Below are 24,578 nucleotides of genomic sequence, written 5' to 3'. Positions count from 1 at the left end.
GCCTTGGTTCGCCTCCAGGCGACTCAAAAGGCGGGCCCTTGCCCGGTAAAGGACGCTAGAAAATACCTGTGTGTGAGACCAGTATCCAGTGGCCCCTTTTTCTTGCATGCTGACGGTTCCTCCCTCTCAAAGCAGCAATTCACGAGGGTTATGCGCAAAGCAATTGCCTCCATCGGGCTTCCCCAAGAGGAGTACGCCGCGCACTCCTTTCGTATTGGGGCAGCGACCACCGCCGCCCATATGGGCTTACCGGCTGAAAGAATTATGGACATGGGGCGCTGGAAATCCAACGCATTCCAGGGTTATATCCGCTAGCCTTTCAAAATTCCCCCCCAGCTTTCCACTTGGGCACTCCTCCTGATCCGGTTCTCCGATTCTCTCTTTTCAGGTACTGGTGTGGTCCGACTGTGGATCCTCGGCCACAGCATCGCTTATTGGGCAAAGCGACGCGCCGAACGCAGGGGCTGGGTTAAAGAGCTGCAGCTACCCAGCAGGGTTAAATTATCTTGGATCACTAGGCGGGGTATGCGTTGGGAAGAGTTTTTTCCAGTCGTATCCAGAAGAATTGCTGCCGAGGGCCCACCCAATGCCTTGGTCATCCAGCTGGGCGAGAACGACTTGGCGTATAGGAAAGGGGTAAATTTGATGTGGGGCATTATCAATGACTTGGAACGGTTGAGGGCTTCCCACGGAAGCATTACAATCATTTGGTCATCTTTGCTGGAAAGGCGATGTTGGCGGGATGCAGAGAAACCCGTGGCGGTGAATAAAGCTAGAAGGATTGTGGAGCGCACGGTGGCGCGCAGAGTGGTTGCATTGGGTGGTCGGGTCATTCAGCACCCATGCATACGGTTTGATAAGGAAACGCTTTATCGCTGGGATGGCGTGCATCTATCAGATGCGGGAAATGATATTTGGTTGGCGGATATTTTTCAAGGTGTGAGGGATTGGTTGCAGGTCTAAGGGTATTGGCGGCGAGCCGGCTTGCGGCTCGGTGGCGGTAGGCATTGGCCGGGGTATTGTCATGCAGATGAGGTTGGGGGGGAGGAGCGCCATCACCTCCCCCAATGCTTGAAGGGTAGTTCGTTAAAGGACTCCGAGGGGCGACGCCTCGTCCGAAACCTACGGAGGCTAGGGCCTAAAGCGCGCCCCCGAGCGGTAACCCCTCGGGGAGCGCCTAGGGATACGCATCTCGGGTGGCTCCCCCTGTTGGTGTTTAACCCTTCCCGGTTAGACCGGATAGTCGGTTAGGGGCCAATGCCTAAAGCCAATACCCTTTTCTCCTGTAATCAATAAAGTTGTGGCCATTTTCGCCCATTAACCTAAATCGCTGTGTCCGTTGTCTTTATTTATTCCACCTGTGGGGGGGGAGGGAATAGCCACGCAACTAGCATCTCCATAGGACACATCATTCGCACCTGAAATAAAGGTGATATGGTTGGAAGCAGGCACTTTTAAAGATCTGGATTGGTCCCATTCCACTGAGTCCCTGCTTTCATGACACTGCATCCCTGTGTCTGTGGGTTGTATCCATACCAACTTCCCATTGAAGTAAATAAGACTTAAGCTAGTCAAACGTATGGTGGGCACACAGTCTAAGTGTTGTTGTTGTGGCGCTGTGGGTTAAACCACAGAGCCTAGGACTTGCTGGTTCGAATCCCCGCGACGGGGTGAGCTCCTGTTGCTCGGTCCCTGCTCCTGCCAACCTAGCAGTTCGAAAGCACGTCAAAGTGCAAGTAGATAAATAGGTACCGCTCCGGCGGGAAGGTAAACGGTGTTTCCGTGTGCTGCTCTGGTTCACCAGAAGTGGCTTAGTCATGCTGGCCACATGACCCGGAAGCTGTCTGCGGACAAACGCCGGCTCCCTCAGCCACTAAAGCGAGATGAGTGCTGCAACCCCAGAGTCAGTCACGACTGGACCTAATGGTCAGGGGTCCCTTTACCTTTACCTTTATTTATAACCTGTTCTTCTACAATAAGTACCTCAAGCAGCTTACAAAGAAGAATAAACAGAAGGATTAATATGTACATCCATCAACGTAGCCAATAGCTGTTGTTTCTAACCAAACATACAGAAATACATTATTGTAACAACATATCCAATTCTGAAATTATCACCAAGTTTTAGAGCGATGCATGTTTGTTCTGGAATTTGCACATTATTCACCAGTGTCCCATTTAGCTTGTCTAAACTATTAGCCTGCCTGTGTGTGCAGAAGTGGAGGAAGAATGACCTTAATGGTGGCCAAACAGCAGGACAGTAGGAGCAGAACCTTCCACTGGGTCCAATGACCCAGAAAATTGAGCACAAAGGCAAACTCAAAGTTCCGAAATTTCTCTTTGCCATTGGGTTACATTTTCACTGACCAGTGTGTCACTCACTACATCGAAAGGAAAAGGATCTGATCTTTCGAAAACACAAAAACATGCTGATGTGGCCCTGTGGAGGAATGTAACTGTACAGCCATATTGTGTACTGTTCGGTTGTTCCAAAATGCTTGGTTGGTTTCTATTTTAGAAGCTGTTATTCTGACCAGGAGGCTGTTCTAAACAAGCTGGTCTGGAAAAAATGAGTTTATGAGTTCACTGGCAGTTCAAATGTTTAGCCCAGGAACCCAGTAGCTAAGGGGAAATGAAACCAAAAGCTGTAAGGGCATTCTGCTGGGTGATCTATGCTGGCAGATGGACAGAGGGATTCAACCCTGTCAATATTGTCAATGAGAACTTTTAAAAAATATTTTTTTAAATTAAATATTCCAAATTATTACACAACTCCAATCATATATATCAAGGTTTTTTGTTACATATTTTCTTCTTGGCTTCCTGTGCCTCCTTCCTTGATTTTTTTTTAATTCCCCCTTAATAGCTTCATTCAAACACATCCATATTTATTTTCTAAGCCCCACAATCCATTTTCTACATTCTTCTTAAATCTTGCACGTGATTTCATATACAGTGGTGCCTCGCAAGACGAAATTAATCCGTTCCGCGAGTCTCTTCGTCTTGCGGTTTTTTCATCTTGCGAAGCACGGCTATTAGCGGCTTAGCGGCTTAGCGGCTATTAGCGGCTTAGCGGCTTAGCAGCTATTAACGGCTTAGCGGCTTAGCGGCTATTAACGGCTTAGCGGCTTTAAGAAAAAGGAAACAAACTCGCAAGAACTCGCAAGACGTTTCGTCTTGCGAAGCAAGCCCATAGGGAAATCCGTCTTGCGGAACGACTCAAAAAACAGAAAACTCTTTCGTCTAGCGAGTTTTTCGTCTTGCGAGGCATTCGTCTTGCGGGGCACCACTGTAAGAATGGTAATTCCATAGGTAGTCCACCAATGGCATCCATTCTTCTATCATCATTTTGTCCTCTTATTTCAGAAGTCAATGAGAACTGTAAACTGTCTTGGCAGAAAGGCTGTGAATAAATGCAATATATAAATAGATATACTTGCACCCTTTCTGCAAAGATCGCCTGTACTAATAGTGATCTTAGTTTTCCCAAGTGGCAGTCCTTATGTAGCCAAAACAACACCATGCATGCACAAGACAGATATAGCTGCAGCCTTGGGGGAAGCCCAAGGTTTACTGGCTTACAACAGAGAGTCAGTGTGGTGTGGTGGTTAAGAGCAGTTGACTCGTAATCTGGTGAACCGGGTTCACTTCCCCGCTCCTCCACATGCAGCTGCTGGGTGACCTTGGGCTAGTCACACTTCTCTGAAGTCTCTCAGCCTCACTCACCTCACAGAGTGTTTGTTGTGGGGGAGGAAGGGAAAGGAGAATGTTAGCCGCTTTGAAACTCCTTAGGGTAGTGATAAAGCGGGATAGCAAATCCAAACTCTTCTTCTTCTTCTTCTTCTTCTTCTTCTTCTTCTTCTTCTTCTTCTTCTTCTTCTTCTTCTTCTTCTTCTTCTTCAGCATGCCCACTGGGCACAGACTGGTGAACAACTGTTGATCAAAAATGGAAAACCAGAGACAGGAAGTTGCACAAACTGTTCTGGGCTGCTTCCATTCAACCTGCTTTATGAACATTCAGCCAGCTTGCAGGGAGATTAGATGAAGCTGGCTATTTAAGGAGAATTTGTTTTGATTTGTTTGCAGGGAAGTCAGTTGATGTTGAATCAAAGCAAGTGCCATCCCACACTTGCCAGTGCATTTTCTCATCATTTTCCTTATCACAAAAATCCAATCTTTTGGGGAAGCAGGTTTATTGCAGAACAACTCCCGATCCAGTATAACAGTGCAGCCTGAGCTTTCTGCTTGTGACTGAATCTCGCCTAAATAGAAACAGCAGTCTGAAAGTTCTCCTAGAATCCTAAATGGAAGCACTCCAATATTTTGCTTCAGGTCCCCTTTTAGGATACTAATATTATCATTATTACTTACAAAGACACTGCAGGTTAAAAATCACATCCAATTACAAGCTGCTCAGGTATGGACTGTCAGGGGACAAATCAATTACGTAAAATGTGGATTTTGTGGGCAAGTCTGGATGGGCCTTCAAGAGGAGAAAATAATTGGAGGGGAGCGGCAAGAAGACCGTCTGAAAGCTTGGAGGGAGAGGGAAAGAAGAAAAGTCTGACAGAGAGTAAAAAAGGAAAGATAATAACCTGGGAATTAAAATTAAAAGGAAATAGAACATCAAGAGGGAAATGCAAGAGAGAAAATACGAGTTTTTAATAATTTCCTAAAGTGAGATAAATGGGAGGCCAGCCAAATAATCAGACAGGAAGAGTTCCACACTTGAGAGAGAGAGAGAGCGAAGGCACAAAGATGAGAAATAGCTACAAGGGAATAGAGGATTAATAGGGAGATTGGTATTTGATGAATGGAGAGGTTGAGGAGGAGAACAGAAAGAAAACAATGGAGATCTAGAAGAACAGGCAATACCTTGATTTGCCAATGCAATCCTAGGTCTACTCAGGGAAGCAAGTCCCACAGAGCTCCATGGGGATCACTTCCAGGCAAGAGGGAGATAGGACTGCAGCCTAAAGGGGTAAAAGTAGCTGTTTAAACGTCACACAAAACAAGAGGAAGCAACTGAAATATATGGAGGCATTATATGTTTAAAGTGCAAAGAAAGAAAGATCAAATGTGCTATCAAATGAGCAGAGAAACAGTGGAAGGACCCAGGTGGGGAAGGAACCAAGAGAAGAAGGCTCAGAGCCCAGGGAGTGGTGATGGGACAACAATGAGTAGTCAGAGGGAGGAGACTGGGAAGAGAAGGTGTCAGAAGCTGAAGAGGCAACAGGGCTTAGTGAGTTGGGAGAGTCTGTGGCAGAGAGAAATGCAGAATGATCACATCCACAACATACATTTAAAGGGACATTACACCATGTTCACAGCCATGGCTTCCTTCAAAGAATCCTGGGAACTATAGCTTGCCCCTCACCGTACTGCAGTTCTCAGAACCCTTAACATGCTTGTTTGCATAAAGTCATGTGCTTTATTATTATTAATTATTATTATTATTATTATTATTATTATTATTATTATTCTATACTGCTTTATATTTTAAACCGTGTCCTCCCTAAAAGAGGGCACGTGTTGCAGTGAGACCTGGAGACTGACCTCGTGGTTGTGGACGGGTATATTGGACAGCCACAACACCTGATTGATAGGTCCCTCGTTGCTGGGTTTAATCTGGCCAATGGGGAGCTGTCTAAACGGACCGAGGGACCTATATATACCTATGCACGTGACCCAGAGCTTCGTCTTTCGGCTCGTGCATCGGAACACCCGTCCACCTTTCCCTATATTTAGGGCATTTTGCGATTGACCTTGCTATGCTGTCGTGTGTCGTCTGTCGTTGGGACAGGGGCACAGCAGGAATTTTCCCCACTTGGCTGATTGGCTGTTGCCATTTGGGTTTCACTTGCCGCGTAGCAAATCGTCACAACTTGTAAGATTGGGGATAGGCACTGGTTCAGGTGATAGGGATGGGAGAACGGTTTTGTCATCCCTATGTGAAGGGCAGTGGTGGAGCTTCATGCTCCAGCACTGGGGGGGGGGGGGCGGAGAGCAGGTGGGGGGCTGGCACGCGTCCTGGGGGGGTGCACCGCCCGTAGGGGCGAGGCACACATCCAGGGGAGCATCTGGGGAGTGGACATAGTCTGTTCCGGGGCTTTCCACCTACCTCAGGTATTCACTTGGCTGACCTATGACAGAGCTCTGGGTCAGTGCTTCCTGCAAGGGTGCAGGGAGCTAGTCGAACCAGAGCCTATGCAACCACTCACTTTCTGTAATCAATAAAGTTGTGGCCTAAATTCTGCCAAAAACCAAAACTAAAATTTGAGTCAAATGTGTGTTTATTTAGTGGGGAGGTCTCTGGGTGGGTCTGAACACGCAAAGAAAAAAAATCTCAGAAAAATCTCACACCAACACACCAAATAAAACAATACAGAATAAAACATTATTGAAGAAAGTAAAAAAGTATTTTATTTTAACAGAAAACTTAAAGATTATCTTAAAGATTTCAGAATAAACATTGGAGAGGAGCTCAACTACAGAATGCACATTTAACACAGAAAAAAAATTAGCGGGAAAATAAAATCTTCAACATTTCACAAGGAAACATTACTAAAGGAAGTCAAGTATGAAATCTGATCCCTCCAGTCTGTTAGGGATCGATTTGTGTTCTGTTGCACCAGTAGCAGTTTAGTCCTGCTGGCCACTTGACCTGGAAAGCTGTCTGTGGACAAATGCCAGCTCCCTAGGCCTGAAAGCAAGATGAGTACCACAACCCCATAGCCGCCTTTGACTGGACTTAACCGTCCAGGGGTCCTATACCATTTTTACCTCCTTTGCAACAGCTTTATATGTTCACTAGCAGCCAGAATAAAAGGAACGGGAAAGAATTATTATGCCCACTTTAGTAATGGGGCATTAAAGCAAAGGGACAGAAAGAAAAATGGTCTAACATAGCAGAGAATTAGAAATAAAAAGGCCTGAATGTGAATCTGAATCTTGAGAGTGCCAATCTCCCCATTAATCTTAATCTTTCGCTACTCATTGATGATGTTCTGAAGCATAAGGGAGACTTTAACAAGAAAGGTACTCCAGAACATTTATCATGTACTATAAAGACAGATGTGAAATCTTCCACAAGCACAAAATCACCAGTCAAAGAATTAATGAAGGGAACCTAGACTTTGCCTAGCCCATAGTGTATGCCCAAGAACATATTGTTGACTGTTGTGCTCTTACATCATTTTCTTACAGTAGTACATTTCCAGAAGAATGTAATGCTTGCCAATATATCACACCTGCAGTTCAGCCAGACAGGAAAGAGTTGCGAATATTGGAATGTGGTGATTTTCCTCATGACAGCTGGATTGGTTTTTCAAGAGCTCTTCATGAGGAGATTAGTGAGCCCCAATTCCAGACATTGCTAGAGAATCTCAGAAGCAGACCACACAAAGTGTTTAGGCTTATTATTCGTGGAATCTAAAGTTGTTTCTGTAAATATTAAGTGTGATTGCCTCGCCTGTTCTGTTTTTGGGTATCTCCAGTAATGTCTGAAATGAGGGAAATGAGGGAGGGCTCATTCATCTGTACCATGGAAAGATGTTGTAGCACCCTGCTTGTGGTTAACGCTTAGCTGGAATGAAGTATTCAACGCAGCAATAGAGAAATTAAAATAATAATTTATTTGTCAGACAAATAAATGATAGGCACAGTGGTATATGGTTACCAAAGCTCTGCCCCCTCCAGCCCTGATGGCCAGCACTTATATTTCCTCAGCCCAGCCCCCTTGCTCCTCCTTTGGCTGCCTCTGTCCAATCAGCCTGGTTGAAATTCCTATTGGCTGTTTGCTAGAACCAATCATAAAAGATACACCCACTTCCTATTACCTTTTATGGGAGACAAAGAGCTATATTTCCTTCTATCCATAAATGGCAGACAAGTAGCCATATATCTTACATTTGCCTCGACAAGGCACCTTAATTACCAGATCACCTTTTGCCTTGTTGCCCCTGCACTCCAAAACAAATGGCTAAAACAGATGGCTCATGGTTTTAAATTCTGTCTAAACAGAGATCTTGGGTTCACATTCTTACACACCATCAATGAAATAAGAATCTAACATAAGAATCTAACATTTCTTACTTTCTAAATCCTTTGCATAATTACAGTAAGCCAACAAATTTCATACATAACATAGATAGCTTTTTAGAAGAAAAGGCCTTTTCAAAGTAAAAAGGAACTCAGTAAAAACAGCTTCAAAAAGAAGCCTCTTCAGTTTACAACCTCCTTTCCCAGCCAGCTGCTTTTCCCATTAGCTCTTGCCCTTTAACCTTAGAAAAATATGGCTAGAGTCTGATGGGAGGCACATGGTATTATTTTCTGTTAAACAATAAATCTTACTATTTACCAACTCTTAATTAGTGTTTTTGCAGCTTGATTGTATTCTGTAATATGTAGGGTCAATGTAACATTTGCTCCCAGCCTGTATTTCCCTTTTACAACTTTGAGAAACTTGTCTCCTGGTACTGCTATAAATCAGGGGGGCCCTTTTCAGGAGAGCAGGAAGATAAACAACTGCCAAAGTACTTAGCCAGCTGCTTTATGCCTGGCATGAAACATACAAACATTTGCAAATATATCTTTAAGCTCATTTTAAAATACAGGCCTTGATCAGATGCCTCAATGTGTGAGCTGTCTCTGCACCACAAGTATACCATACCCTCCAACATTTCTCTGATGAAAATAGGGATGTCTTATTCAATCAACAACAATAGTTCTTCTCCTTCTTCTCCTTCTCCTTCTCTATAAACATTTTTTAAAAAACTTCACTATACAGGGCTGCCTGCAGGGGTATTCTAAAGGTTTTATTGTTACCGCTACTTATCTCCTTGGCTCAGGGGTCACATAACTCCATACCCTCCAACATTTCTCTGATGAAAACAGGGATGTCCTAAGGAAAAGCGGGACATTCCAAAATCAAATCAGAAACTAGGATGGCTTCTGTAAATCGGGGACTGACCCTGGAAAAGAGGGACACTTGAAAGATTTGGTACACCCAGCTATGCTTGAGATGTTCAATCTAGTCCGTCATTTCAGACATTACGGAAAACGAGGAAAAATAAATTTTGTGCAATATTATTGTTTCTCGCTTGCTTACAGAAGACGCTGCTCTGTGGGCCACCCCCAATTTAAAATACATTTTGTAGTTGGGTTCCCATGCCAAAGTATTCTAGAACATACGGAGGGGGTGGTGTCACACTGAGATGCTTTTAAGCACTTGCTCTCTTCAGGGATTGCATTAATAATGTGAAAGCTGAACTTTGTGTGAATGGGTTTGTTGCCTCTAAGTAAATGTCACAACATCTTCCTGATCTTACTATTTAAGATCATGGGAACCCTATTTGGGACTTCAGTGTCTACATGTGATCGCACCCATGTGAGGGAGAAATATTTACAGGGGTTACAATTTATTTTCCATTTGTTTTTTCTAATTGTTTAGCTTAAAAGCACTCTTAAAAAGTGGCTACACAAGGCTATTCAGTGAGCCTGATATTAAAGATGGGAAAGTAGATACAAATGGAAATGAGAGATTATTAAGAAGGTATTTGAAGCTTGAGGTTTGTTGTAGCAAATCCGGAAGACAAAAAGGAACAGAAGCAATTTATAGGATTAAGTAAGAACATTTAAGGAAGGCAAATAGTTAATGAAAGATGCAACCACAGGCAGATTTGTGTGGTTTAAGGCTTATGTCGCTCCTCCTGTCACCTCCCTCCCAAAGAGAACTGCTACCAGATCAGCAAAATTCACATGAGTCAGGAGCAGAGATGCAGGTGAGAATATTGAAAGAGCACTTCAGAAAATGCTTGGTACATCTATCTACATGTGGCTGAAGTTAAGTCAGCAGGCTCTGATGGAGTACCCCCTGGGGTGCTAAGGGAACTGGTAAAGGAAATCTCAGAACCACCAATATATTTATCATTTAGAAGACAGGGAGGACAAGCAAGGTCTCAGAAGACTGGAAAAGGATAAATAAAATATGCGCTTTTCTTTTTTTAAAAGGGAAGGTCAGGAAATCATCACATTAAGATATCATGAGAGACTCGAAAATAAGACGTTTGAAGGTAAAAAATACTACACCTGAAGGCACTTTAAAAATAGATTAACAATAATAACCAATAAACAACAGTATTGGCTGTCAGAAATATAAAGCAAGGCCTTCAGTTTAACTTGGGACAGCTGACATTCCATTCATTTGCTATGCAATAACTCCAGCGCAGGTGGCGCTGTGGGTTAAACCACAGAGCCTAGGACTTGCTGATCAGAAGGTCGACGGTTCAAATCCCCGCAACGGGGTGAGCTCCCGTTGCTTGGCCCCTGCTCCTGCCAACCTAGCAGTTCGAAAGCACGTCAAAGTGCAAGTAGATAAATAGATACTGCTACAGCGGGAAGGTAAATGGCATTTCCGTGCGCTGCTCTGGTTCGCCGGAAGGGGCTTGGTCATGCTGGCCACATGACCCGGAAGCTGTACGCCAGCTCCCTCCGCCAATAAAGCGAGATGAGCACCGCAACCCCAGAGTCGGCCACGACTGGACCTAATAGTCAGGGGTCCCTTTACCTTTTTAACTCCATTGAGCACAAAAGGGATGGGCTTCACTCGAACCAGGGTGGAACCAGACCATTGGTGCTGATAACAAAAATAACTATAATGGCTGAACTGTTTTAAAACTGATTGTGGGAGGAAAGCTGAGGAGTTTAAAGTTTGGAACATATCTCCCTGCTGTGGTGAAGATTATAACACTGATGAAAATTAAATGGGGGAGGAGTAGGACCAGAAATTATCAGTGCAGGAACACTGGATAGCAATTCAGAGAGGTTTGCCTGAAGAATCCAAGGAATACATTTTGTCTGAGGTACAATAACATTGGGTTTCATTTTTTTTAGTTTAGTTTATCTACTATGGGGAAGAAGTTTGGAAGTTTGCATGTGTTTCTGAAGAAAGGAAAACCATAATTTCAAGAAAGAACTTGGGATACAAGATGGGAGCTGTGCATCTTCACTGAAGAGGCAAGTAATGCTTCAGAAAACTGGCATCTTGGTTCAGTTGTTGAGCACGCAAGCAAGCCAACAAGCAAGATGATTGTGATACTAGTACAAGGAGCCAGTGCCAGGATTCAATTTCCTCTTGTGCAATCAGCAGTCTGAACTTCCATTTTCTTTCCAAGGAGAACATTACCCTGCTTAAAGAAAGCTTTAGGCTGAAATGCATTCAGAAGCTTATATACCTGCAAAGGAATCTTCTCTGTAATTAAATATGTGAGGTCTAAAACAGCATGAGAAGGTGCAGAGTGACATGTCTGGCTGTTCTTTCTGATTCGCACCACAGATGCAGTTGGAAACAATGGGATCATTCTTGGGAATCTTACTCATAGGGTGCTTCTGCAGGAAACTTCTCTCATTCAGAACACAACAACCACAAAAAGCAACTCATAGCATGCTATAAATGATGGCTAGTTTTATATCTAAATACAGACAGCATTAAATTTTACTTTAAACAAATATTTGTTACCTGCTCTTAAATGTTATACAGACAATCCAGCAGTGGTGAGGGAGACATAACAATTTTAAAATGTAACACCTAAAATAAAAAATATTTTTGCCGACATCAGTACCTAGTAAACCAATAAATCACAACACGCTCCAGCGTTAATGCTCAGCGAGTGCCTGAGCAAACAAGGGGTCTTAGAATCATTGGAAGGGACTCCAAGGCTCATCTAGTCCAACCCCCGGCAATGGAGGAATCTCAGCTAAAGCATGCGTGACAGATGGCCATCCAACCTCTGTTAATAAACCTCCAAGGAAGGAGAGCTCTTACAGTCAGAAGGTTTTTCCAAATGTTTCGTTCGAAACTCCTTTCTTGCAGCTTGAAGCCATTGGTTTGAGTCCTAGCCTCCAGAGCAGGAGAAAACAAGCATGCTCCTTCCTCCATGTGACAGCCCTTAAGATATTTGAAGATGGCTATCATGTCTCCTCTCAGTCTCCTCTTTTGCAGGCTGAACATACCCAGCTCCTTCAAACGCTCCTCATAAGGCTAGGTTTCCAAACCCTTGATCATCTTGGTTGCCCTCCTCTGCACACCTCCCAGCTTGTCAACATCCATCTTAAATGGTGGTGCCCAGAATTGGACACAGTATTCCAAGAGTGGTCTAAGGCAGAATAGAGTGGTATTATTCTTTCCCTTGATCTAGACACTATACTTCCGTTGATGCAGCAGAAAGAAGCTTCTGTAGGTGGGATGCCACATCCTGAGATGACCCTCCCATGGGCTGCCACTTCATGAGCATTAGATCACTATAGCACCAATAGGAGGGCCTCCTCCATAGATCTTAACACAGATGCAGGTCTATGTGGGAGAAAGCGCTCCTTTAAATATCCAGCTTCCTGGGTTACTAATAGAAATACCACAGTCACTAAAGTTGAAAATGCTTGTAGGTTCATCCAGCACAGCTTCAAAGGATGAAAACATGTGCGTCTTCTGCCGACATAACTCCCACTGCTATTGTATATTATGTACACAACAGTAATGTAGGCTTGCCATATTTCAAAAAGTAAAAACCAGGGCACCCTGAAAGTTGTTGGCTGTACTATCTGCTGCCTTTGTTTTGTATTCAATGGGTTTTTTAAAAATTGGACGAATATTGATTGTCTAGTTTATAATGTTGTTTTAGTGTGCTGCTTTGACTTTTGCTATCTATAATCCAGAAGAGTGACAAAGAGACTTGCTTAAATAAATAGCAGCAGTGGTTGTTACATATTTATTGCATTTTATACGACCTTAGGTCATAATACAAAATTATTGAAATCATTGCATAATGTGAAGTGACATAAAAGCACAAAAGATTCCAATGTGTTATTAAATGCATCTCAGGACCATATTTGAATAGAGAGTTTAAAGCTTGCAACCCTTTATATACACACATACTGAGCAGACATATTTCAGACTGCTCCCCTGCAGAAACCATGGCTTCAGAATCTGGTTTCCACCATGCCTGAGAAGGGCAAATTTAGAGGAAGCAAAGTCTAGCAACGTCTTCTAGCTGGCTCTGCTACTGCCATTCTTCTTCGTCTTCTAGCCAGAGCTCTGAACACTCTGTTTGCTTTTCTTGATGTCTAGCCTTGAGCTGTACAGGGAAGGACACTTTATACTCGACAGACCAGAAGTCCTTGTTAACAGCCTTCTGGCTACTCCTTGTTCTGCCTGTCAGCTGCTGCTTCATATTTGAATGGATTTGTGTAGGAGCAGAGCAACTGTGGAGGAGACTGGCATTCACCATGCGGGGCAGCGGGGTGAAGGGAGTTTCCATGATTCAAGGTACATACATGTGCGGGTTCCGTTCTGCTTTTGAGGTCCAGCTGTTGCTAAGCAAACTATAATAAAAAGATGAACATCAAAGGATGGGCATACTGATTTCCATTTTGAACCGGTCCCATTGCAGCACCATGACCTGCAGTAATTCACAGGCAGCCATAATTTATTTTTCTAAGATATATAAACATGCAGTATATAAAACTTGGAAATAAAATAATAGCTAGCTGCAAATGTGTGGGGAGCCTTCAGCCTGTAGGTCAATGTTGGCCCACCAATATTGTACTACCAACCTTACTGTATGCTTGTGAAACATGGGCTATTTATAAACGCCATCTCCAACTCCTCGAAAGATTCCACCAACGCTGTCTCTGAAAATTTTTACACATCACTTGAGGAGACAGGCAAACTAATACCAGTGTACTGGAAGAAGAATAGATCACCAGCGTTGAGGCAATGATTCTTCAACATCAACCTCGTTGGACTGGTCATGTTGTGCAGATGCCTGATTATCTTCTTCCAAAACAACTACTCTATTCCGAACTTAAAAATGGAAAGCGTCATGCTGGTGATCAACAAAAGAAGTTTAAAGACCGTCTTAAGGCAATTTTTAAAGAAAATGTAGTATAAACACCAACAATTGGGAAACACTTGCCTGCGAGCACTTGAATTGGAGAACAGCCTTTACCAAAGATGTCATGGGCTTTGAAGACACTTGAACTCAGGACACAAGGGAGAAATGTGCTAAGGGGAAGGCACGCTCGGCAAATCCACACCGTGATCAACTCCTGCCTGGAAACCAATGTCCCCACTGTGGAAGGACATGTGGATCCAGAATAGGCCTCCACAATCACTTACGGACTCATGGTTAAAACTGTGTTTATGGAAGACTATCTTACTCGGCTACGAGTGATCGCCAAAGAAGAAGAAAATAATTGGCCACCAAGGGGTCTGATTTGGTCCCCAAGGATATTTTCCACAAACTGCACCCATCCGACAACCAGCTGACCTCACTTCAATGGGTGTGTGATGTCAGTTGATGGGTGGGGTTCTCCACAAGGGGAGGCTCTGTGCAAGCAAAGCAGCATGATTTAACCCCTGCTGACCAGCTGTGTGTGCCAGTTCTCCTGCTGGTAACAGGTGCAGGCAACCCAATATTGCTCTGACCCCTGCAGGGAGAAAGATGGAAGGCTCCACTGATCAGCTGATGAGTGGAGACTTCAATCTTGCTGGGAATTGCTTCAGAGCGCAGCATGATGCTGTTTGAAAGCCCATTTGCAAGCCAGGTCACTCCCCCTCCCCCCAGTAATTTGGCAACCTTGCTAGAAATGTTAGACTAAGAAATGAAGTAGCTGAACAGAAGAATGGTTATGGTATGCATGCACATAAATCACTTCATCACTAGATTATTCAGCATTTGATGTTTCACAGCCATTAATGAACTGTAAACGCCAGCAGTGTTGGACTGCAACTCCAGCCATGCCTGGCCATTGCCCTTGCTGGCTGGAGCAGATGGGAGATGACTTCCAATAACATCTGATGGGCACCATGTTTGCTACCCCAGTAAACACCACTGATAAGCTTGGTGGTTTATGTACTATGGAATTTATGTAGCTGTTCCTGCTTTTTCTGACCTTAGGCCTGTGTGTTTAAAAGCACAAAAGTAGGGCCAGAAAAAAAGGTGGACACCTTGGGACTGGGTGAGGAACTTGTGGCTCTCAAGATGTTGTCAGACTCCTGTCATTCCTGACTAGGGATGCAAAAGCAGACAGGGCTATGGTACTTCAGATGGTTCTGTAGAACTGTCCAAGGTGATCCTATCATGCAAGCTGCACCTGTTAAAATTCCTTCTTCTACATAACTGCTGAAGGTGCAGGGATCGTGACCTCTTTTGCATCTGTCCACCTTCTTCCTGACCACTGACTGGGCCTGATGAAACTTGAGAGCCCAGCCAGTGTCTGCCCATCCATGAGGCAAAGTGAGCTGACCATCTCAGGTGGCAGGATCCACAGCGGAAGCAGATTGTGGTGCAGATATTTACTCTCCCCCTTGTTTCTGACGTTGATGTTCAGTCACCCCCTTCTTCCCAAGTGGGGAGGGGGCACCATTTTGTAATTTCCCTCAGGTGCCAAAATGTCTTGCACCAGCCCTGAGCCCAACAACTTCTGAGGGGCTAGAAAATTTTATTTGTGACAGATCATTCACATTCACCATTTGAGAGATATTGGGCTGCAGCCAACTAAATCGTTGCACTAGTGGAAGCAAACACAGCAATTCCCGCTAGTGCAATGGGACTTTCCTCTCTCCTCCTCAAATTTGCTCTTTAGGATTGGGAGAATCAGAACAGCATGTTGGATCGGGGACAGTGTTCTGACAGGCATGCAGAAATTTGCCTGCGCCATGGAACAATCTCCTTTGTGCTACTTTGAATACTGCCCTGTTATTATCGGTAAGCAGTATATACATTTGGCTAAAGAAAATAAATAAAATGTGCAAGTTATCCATGTATGAACCACCCCTGTGTAAGAGACGAGGTAATACAAGCTGAAAGATGCTGCCCAGTCCTTCCCTTCTCTGATTAGATTGTCAACAGAGTTGTCACTCGGCTCGGCTGTGGCTCTTTAATCTCTGGAAATGGTTCCATGTGGCCACTGCACCCTCCTTTCATGAAACAAGCACCAACTGATGTCATTCTATCAGGAGCCGGCATGAGTCAGCTGTTAGCAAGCCGCCCAAAGGCAGAAAACCTGTATAGCTGGTTGACATTCTTGCCCTCTCCAGCAATGCAGCTGTTACAGACGCTCTGGAAAAGGGAGGCCTGCTGCATTAACCAAGGGATGTGAATGTCGTTGTTTAGGTACACATCAATGAATTGAATGGAAGTAAAATGCAGCACCTTTGCTTCAGAAGGCCTGGGGAGAAAATTTGCTTTTCTGTAGGGCAAGAAGCCAGAGGGACGGGGAATCATTTCTACTTACTAACTTGGCATTGCAGGTAGGGTTTGCAAGTCGCCCGAGAGAAAACACCACAGCCAGTATGGCTCCTTCATATTTAGAATACCGCATAGGATTTTCATTGTTGCTTCCAGAAAATACCAAAAATTATTTTTCAAAAAAAGGTTACTGATAATACTGTGCTTTTTAAAATTTTGATGGGATTTAATATTTATATCCCTCTTTTTAAACAACAAATGTCAAGCTCATAGCGGCTCACAATAACCATAGCATTAAACATTAGCAAGCACTGAAGTCATTATAAAAATTAAAAAACACAGTGTTCTTATTCTTATTATATTTATTTATACTCCACTTTTTCCCCTGACAGGGACTCAAGGTGGTTTACAGATAAAAATAAGAACATAGGAGTGAGGGAAACAATTAAACATAGCTAAAAACATAGGGGTGAGGGAAACAATAAAAAAACAATTAAACATGGATATAATTAAAACTATTTATAACCACAGAAATAATTACAACAAAATCAACATGGCACCAATCATTTCATTAAAAGCTGTCAGTGTCCAAAAGGCAAGTTGGAACAATAAAGTTTTTACCTTCTGGCAAAAGAACAACAAGGAGGGAGCCAGTCTAACTTCTTTAGGGAAGGAGTTCCAAAGTCTGGGAGCAGCCACCAGGAAATAGCATATAAGTAAAGCATAAAACAATATTCATCAAACAATTAGTACAATTCAGTACAAACTCATAGTGTTTCAAAATATCAGCTGCTGAGGACCTAATTCCCGTGCTCTTGAGCTTCTTTAGGGAAAATAAAAGAGAATATATTTCACCATCAGTCGTGATAATGTTGAGTGGTTGGCTATGCTATGAAATTCTCTTGGATTTGAAAGATTTTCTCAATAACGAAGTAGGAATTATAAGATCAGCTAGGTAATGGACTAGGAAATTAATATTTTATCATTACATACGGGAATGTGCTTTTATCTAACGAGCAGCAAATGAGGTTTCTGAAACCATCTATCTTCAATGAATGGGAATAAAATTACATTTTGGACTTTAATTACTGTGGCGGGGAGAGAAAGAGTTAAACCTCCTCTCCCAATGCCCTCTATGGCCCCCCAAGGCTGCTTAGTCTCAGGCTATATGATGAATATATATATATATATATGCTTCAGAAGCTGCTGTAGAATAAATGATTGTGACAGATAGAATGCAGAGGAAAGCCTTAAGCAATGTGTAAGACTCTGTGTCTGCCGCCAGGCACTCATCTGTGATGTAATAAGTACACAAGGGTCTCTGTTTTCGAATATTGGGGTTGATTCACCAATCACTCAAAGTGATCCACTAGTGCTACTATCCAAGCCTACACACGGAAGCAAGACCCACTGTGGGTCACATGCCTTGCACAGGAGAACAGGGAGGAAGACAAGTGTACCAGTTTTGGGATTCAAGATGTTGGAGAGTGTGGCACCTGCTGAATGTGGCCCCTCCAGATCTCTGTTTGGCCCTCTGTACTGTAGTGTACAAAGGTAAGAGTTGCACCCATTGCTCCACTGGACCCCCTCACTTTCCCCTTTGTCTCTGCCCATCACCGACTGACATGTGACTTCTCCATTCGCAACTGCAGCCCTTGAAATGAAAATGGTTCCCCACCTCTGGTGTAGCTCAGTATTGTGTAGCGGTGACTCTAAAGGGTTTTTGACAGGGGTCAGTTATTACTAGTCAGTGCCAGATTTATGTATAAGCTAAACAAGCCATAGCTTAGGGCCCCAATCTCTTGGGGCCCCCAAAAAATTTTAAGGGGAAAAAACCTGGATGTACATTTCCAAAATGGAAGATAACAAAATAAAACCTACATACAGCAACAGCGTTTCGTAGGCTCCTATGACATATGTAATGGGCCCCGCCCACTAGCCTGCTCCCTAAAATATCACCGGTTTGCTCATTTCTATATATAGGGTGCCTACATTCTGCATGGACTAGTTGCATGGCAACATGTGCAAATGGCTTTAGATACCTATTAGGTCCATAAATTACCATATAGCATATATTCAACACAAAAAACAGCAACAATTCGTTGTTGACAAAGGACAGCTGGACATATAAAGGGCCCCATTACTTTCAGTAGCTTAGGGCCTCATCAAACATAGATCCAGCCCTGTTACCAGTAATTGATTACCTAGTACTTTGTGCATGCAAACCATGAGCTCCTCCATGTGTCAGACTAGATGAGGCTGTCACAGTCCGGTTCAAGGGCAATTGAAGTCCCGGCTGGGGGCTTCGGGACCAGGGGCAAGATGGCGGGGTGGGAGCAGGAACGGGAGTCCAGAAACCAGGAGTCAGGAAGCCAAGGGTCCGAGGGTCAGAGAGCCGGGAGTCAAGAAGTTAGGGGCCCAATGATCAAGAAGCAAGGAGTCAAACACAGCAAGGCAGGGAACGTGTTGCTGTGGCAAAGAGCCGAAGGGAAATGCTGACCTTATATCCCTTCCTGGCTCTTGCCACCAGGAGCTGTGAGTTACCAATCGGCCTCACCTGTGAGGCTGTGCCTTGTCTCTTCAGAACAAACTTAGGAAGGCCCAGTCCTACAGAGTCCTATTGGTCACGGGGCCTGGCTCCTGCAAGCACACCTGACAGAGGTGAGGGCAAGGGCTTTGGCCATTGGGGCAGGTTCCCCCTTGCTTCAGACTGTTCTGCCTCTACTGTTGGAAGCAGTCAGCCTTTGAATACCAGTTGCTGAGGAATAACAGGTAGGGAGATGACTTTTGCACTCTGTTTCCATTTGTGGACACTTGGTTGGCCAATGTCAGAAGAGAATGCTGGGCTAGACAGGCCAGTGGTCTGATCCAGGAGGAATGTGGTCCTCAGGTTAAAAAAAGCCCCCTGCCCCACTGCATAGAGCAAGCAGAGCTCCACACTGTGAACATGGAGTCTGAAAGCAATACAGTGGTACCTCGGGTTACAGACGCTTCAGGTTACAGAGTCCACTAACCCAGAAATAGTACCTCGGGTTAAGAACTTTGCTTCAGGATGAGAACAGAAATGGCGTGGCGGCAGCGGGAGGCCCCATTAGCTAAAGTGGTACCTCAGGTTAAGAACAGTTTCAGGTTAAGAACGGACCTCCAGAACGAATTAAGTTCTTAACCCGAGGTACCACTGTATATCATTTTTTCACATTACAAAATTAAATAGTCCAGACCGTTTGGGGTAGACATTGTGGTTTTTGGGTGGAACAGCCAAGAGTCTTGTAGCACCTTGGAAACTGACTCATTAGCTGTGACATATGCCTTCCTGACCTCGAGCCCATTTTGCCTGGTGGTTAACATGGAGACGCTTCTAAAATATAGGTCGACATGACATGCTTCAGTTGCCTGGATATTCCGGCAAATGCTAAAATAGGAAGTTCAAGCGAATTGCACTTCCTCGTTTTATGCTTACTTGTAATGTTTGAAAAAGGAGTTTATGAGCCAACTCAATGGGCAGACATCCCATTATTCCCAATGCATCCCTTTCATTCCTTCACATTATATAATATGTGTGTTGACAATGTGTATGTTTTAAATTATGGTGGTAATTTTTTTAGTGATAATTGTATTGTTTTATCTTTTTTGTAAAATGCTTTGAGGTTTTAGGTACAAGCAAGTGGTATATAAATTCATCATCATCATCATGGAATTGCGATAAGTGCCTAATTTCTAACATGACAAGAGTTGCTGCTGGATCCTGACTGAGTGATATTCTCTGTTTTATTGGCCCTAGATCTTAATCTCAGATGTACACACACAGACTGGACACACATTAGGTTGAATCTATTGTATCTCAGTTGGAGTTTGTTTCCATTGAAAACAATGGGATTTCAGTTAGGGACTAGCTTACCCTATTGTCTTTAATGAGAGTTAAGTTCAACTAGCTTATTCTGGATCCAGCTCATGATTACTCATATATTGTCAAGGCTGAACCTTCCATTGCGATGAAAACAGGTTCTAGGGCCCAGCCCTGCTATTGATTTGTTAAGCACTAATGAGCAAGCAATTCAGCTTTATGAGTTGACACTGCTCTAGAACTCAATTGCTTGGAAGGAGTTGGTTTATAAAAACTTTTTTCATGGACAAAAATTGCACGCATAGAGAGAATACCCCACACATACACTAAGTAGAAGAATAGAAGCATTACCACCCCACCCTGCCCCTCTTTCCCCCTCTTTTCTTCCCAACCTAATACTGCATGCAACACTAATGTCTCACAACAAATGAAACCGATCTGTAGAAAACACACCTTGAAGAAAGAGGCAATGCATGTATTTTTGTAAACTAAGAAATCTTTAATAAAGATTTTTTTTAAAAAAATTACATGCATATTGCCTTGGTTTTGCTGAGTTCTTACCAGAATGTTTCTTTAATCTACGCTGTTGCACAAACACAATTACATATTGTTCAAGGTATTATTATTTGTGCTTAGAATTGCCCTCCACTATCTGTGTAGATCAAGGTTTAGGGAAATTCTTTGTCCATAGCTAGGCAGCTCTGTTTGCATATTGCCTGCATAATCTTGCTTGAGACAGTTTTTTGAACCTCCCTGTGAAGACTCTCAGAGGTGTTTCACTCAACCAATGTAGCCAAGGGCAGATCTACACTCATGTTTTTTTACATTAATGAAGGTTTAATGAATGGTTTTGATAATGTAGATGAACACATGACATCCTATTTTTTACATTCATAATGCATTATTAAGTAAAGGTAAAGGGACCCCTGACCATTAGGTCCAGTTGTGGCCGACTCTGGGGTTGCGGTGGTCATTTCGCTTTATTGGCCTAGGAAGCCGGCGTACAGCTTCCGGGTCATGTGGCCAGCATGACTAAGCCGCTTCTGGCGAACCAGAGCAGTGCACGGAAACGCCGTTTACCTTCCCGCCGGAGCGGTACCTATTTATCTACTTGCACTTTGATGTGCTTTCGAACTGCTAGGTTGGCAGGAGCAGGGACCGAGCAACGGGAGCTCACCCCGTCGCGGGGATTCGAACTGCCGACCTTCTGATCTTCAAGCCCTAGGCTCTGTGGTTTAACCCACAGCGCCACCCGCGTCCCAATGCATTATTACCTTGTCTTTTTACCATGTAATTTTTAATCATTTTATGATGCTCGTATGTGATGTAGTGTTTTACCTTTTCATACTGCATTCAAACTCTGACCCACCCTCCAATGGAAAGGAGGGAGGGAGGAAGAATTAAAATTTGACACCAGAGGGCGGAGCAGAGCAACCAGCAGCAGAGAAAGAAACATCATTTTGGGAAATGGTGTGGCCGGGGATTACTTACATTTGATGAAAAAAGCCAAGGTTAAAAAACGTTTTTAATTAACAAGTGTGCCCTGTGACATTTTAGAATGACATCAGTGTAGATCCCCAGCAAGAAAACAAAAGGCGGCAATAATGGAAGCTCCTCTTCTTGATAATCACTCACATGCATTGGCCAGGCCATTCAAAAAATGATGGGGATGCAGTTCAACTTGTTTAGGTTTTACAGCAATCAGTGCAGCTTGCTATCAAACAATCTCAAAAACTAAATTTGGGGCTTTCCCAAGCACATAGACACATCAGGCTGTAATATTCTTAAAAGGAAGAAAATGAAATAAATAATACATATAGCCGTAATAATATAGCCGCAAATCAGGACTTACTGCTTCTGTCTGCTGCTCTGACGCAGCTGGATCATGTCTAATGGCTATCACATGGGGTTCCATGCGCAGTCATCTGTGCCGGGTGCGCACATTCCCTGCCAGATGGCCACTACGATTAGCTTTATGACAGTGCCAATCATCTCTTTGGTGCGGTGCAGCAGGGATGAAATCCAGCCTCTCCTGTTCTGCCCTTGAACAGTGACCCCTAAGCCCACTCTGTGCTGACCATTTATTTTGGTACGTATGCACCAGTTCCTGTTCAGCGCCCCCCTACCCCAATATTGCTTGGATAGGTGGGTTTTGCCACTAATAATTATTTAAAGGCACTGACTGTCATGGAGCTTAGAAGGGATTCTGCTTGTGATCTGGCCTGTTGCAAAGAACTATTTAAAGTAGCTTCCAACTTTCAGTCGCTGTGGTTTTCTCATCAGATTCTCACTGTGCGGGAGACATCGCTCTGCAGAGACAGTGTTGATGTGTGGATGAAGTGATGGACTTACACTGCAGGAGAGGCCTTCTTCTCGAAACCTTGCAGATCCTAGATCAGTTGCCATTTTTTCAGCCTGTGCTTAAATCAGAGGGTTGTTTTGAAGATAAAATAGGATAATTCCCAAAGCCTTTTTTCAGCTGGAACTCACTGGGACTCAGTTCCATCACCTCTCAGGTGGGCGCCATTGCCGTTACAAGAGAACAAGGGAGGTATTCATGGTGAGTTCTGGCACCTCTTTGTCTAGAAAATAGCACAAATAATTCCCATGTATGTGCACAAATGTATAATAAATACAGAATAAATGGATTGACAACAACAAGAAGAACAGTTTGTATTTTTTATTCATTTGCTTGTTAGATTTCTATCCCACCTTTCCACCACAGGTGCTCAGGGTGGTGGCATATATGGTGAGAAACTGAGTACTGGTGTCTAAGGATGCCACACTGCTGAACCCTGTCTCCTTCTCCTTCTTCTCCTTCTCTCCTCCTCCTCCTTCTTCTATACTTATATTTATACATACCTTGTCTTTTCCCCTGACAGAGACTCAAGGTTGCTTACACATAAAACAGGCACAGCTAAAAACATAGGAATTTTTTTTTTTAAAAAACAAAACAACTCCAAGTCTTATACAGTGGTTCCTCGGGTTACATACGCTTCAGGTTACATACGCTTCAGGCTACAGACTCCACTAACCCAGAAATAGTGCTTCAGGTTAAGAACTTTGCTTCAGGATGAGAACAGAAATCGTGTTCCGGCAGCGTGGCGGCAGCAGCAGGAGGCCCTATTAGCTAAAGTGGTGCTTCAAGTTAAGAACAGTTTCAGGTTAAGAACGGACCTCCAGAACAAATTAAGTACTTAACCCGAGGTACTACTGTAGTTATCTCACTATAGTCTCACAACAACCCTGCAAAGTAGAGCGGACTGAAAGAGCAGCAATTGGGTCAAGAAACACAATATAGCCCAATTAGCTTTGTTGCTGATCGCTGGCTTGAGGAAATTGGAGTTCCTCCACATCTTACTCTCTTGCCTATATATATATATATATATATATATATATATGCTTTCGTAGATTTTCACGGGTACAGGAATGTAGGTTTTGGTGTCTTCGGGTGTCTTCCCGTGTAAGAGTTGGGGTGTCTAGGCGACGTTTCGACGAGGTCTCACTCGTCATCTTCAGGCTGGTGCTTTCGGCTTCTTGTTACTAGAACAGAGCAGTTCTTGTTACTAGAACAGAACAGTGTGGATTAGTTGCTAAAGCTTTCGTGTCTTGACCTCTTGACCTTGTGAAGAGTTTTTCTGAGAAGATGGCTGTACTGCACTTAGTTGTGCTCTGGCTTGGCTTCGTGTATAGGGGCGAGCTGTGGTTTTGTGCCCTGTGCCAGCCAGATCTGTGTAGGGATTGCAGGGGGGTGCAGCATCCGGAGGTGCCACTATGGTTTGGCTACTGGATGGTGTCTGTAATTTATCTGTGGAGAGGGTCTGGGTTTGGGTCTGGTGTGGTTGATTGGAGATGGCGTTCTGTGTGCCTCTGGTTCTGGTGTCGGTTTTTGTGGGGAGGGCTAATTTCTCAGAAAAACTCTTCACAAGGTCAAGAGGTCAAGACACGAAAGCTTTAGCAACTAATCCACACCTAATGACCCTCCTAAGTGGTACTCAGAATATCACTCAAGTAATCACTCAAGATATCCCTCAAGTAATTAATGAACAAAAGAAGAAAAGGCACATTAACCTAGGAACTTCCTATCTGCCCAGAACGTTGGAGGCTATACACCACACCCCCTCAACAGTATTTATAGGAACTCAAACACTGAGATCCTGCTCTGTTCTAGTAACAAGAAGCCGAAAGCACCAGCCTGAAGATGACGAGTGAGACCTCGTCGAAACGTCGCCTAGACACCCCAACTCTTACACGGGAAGACACCCGAAGACACCAAAACCTACATATATATATATATATATATATATATATATATATATATATATATGGTTTTCATAGAGAAGAAATGATCTCATCTGGAGAAATTCTAGGTCTTGATTATTTCAAGGAATGTATTCCTTGGTAAGATATTTCACCTCCTTCTTTTTTGCCTATCACTACTACATCAACAAATATCTCACCAAACCACTCCTGCAAGTTGGTGTGAG

At 43.7% G+C, this 24,578-nt stretch overlaps 1 protein-coding gene and 1 pseudogene across 2 annotated transcripts in view; both read left to right on the top strand.

Moving 5' to 3' along the window:
- LOC308593585 (uncharacterized protein) overlaps window positions 1-24,578 on the top strand; it is a gene marked incomplete at its 3' end in the record, with an annotated part of 125,406 nt that overhangs the window by 31,358 nt on the left and 69,470 nt on the right. The gene's annotated exons all lie outside the window — the stretch shown is intronic.
- The window catches only part of LOC308593584 (enoyl-CoA delta isomerase 2-like), a 102,292-nt pseudogene continuing 79,397 nt past the window's right edge, over window positions 1,684-24,578 (top strand). Inside the window, exon 1 of the transcript XR_014013340.1 lies at window positions 1,684-1,814. The product of XR_014013340.1 is annotated as an enoyl-CoA delta isomerase 2-like (transcript). The remainder of the gene's footprint in view (window positions 1,815-24,578) is intronic.

Source organism: Podarcis bocagei (assembly GCF_964188305.1).
Source record: "Podarcis bocagei genome assembly, chromosome: 8".
NCBI classification, from domain to species: domain Eukaryota; kingdom Metazoa; phylum Chordata; class Lepidosauria; order Squamata; family Lacertidae; genus Podarcis; species Podarcis bocagei.
This window is presented reverse-complemented; position numbering and strand designations above follow the sequence as displayed.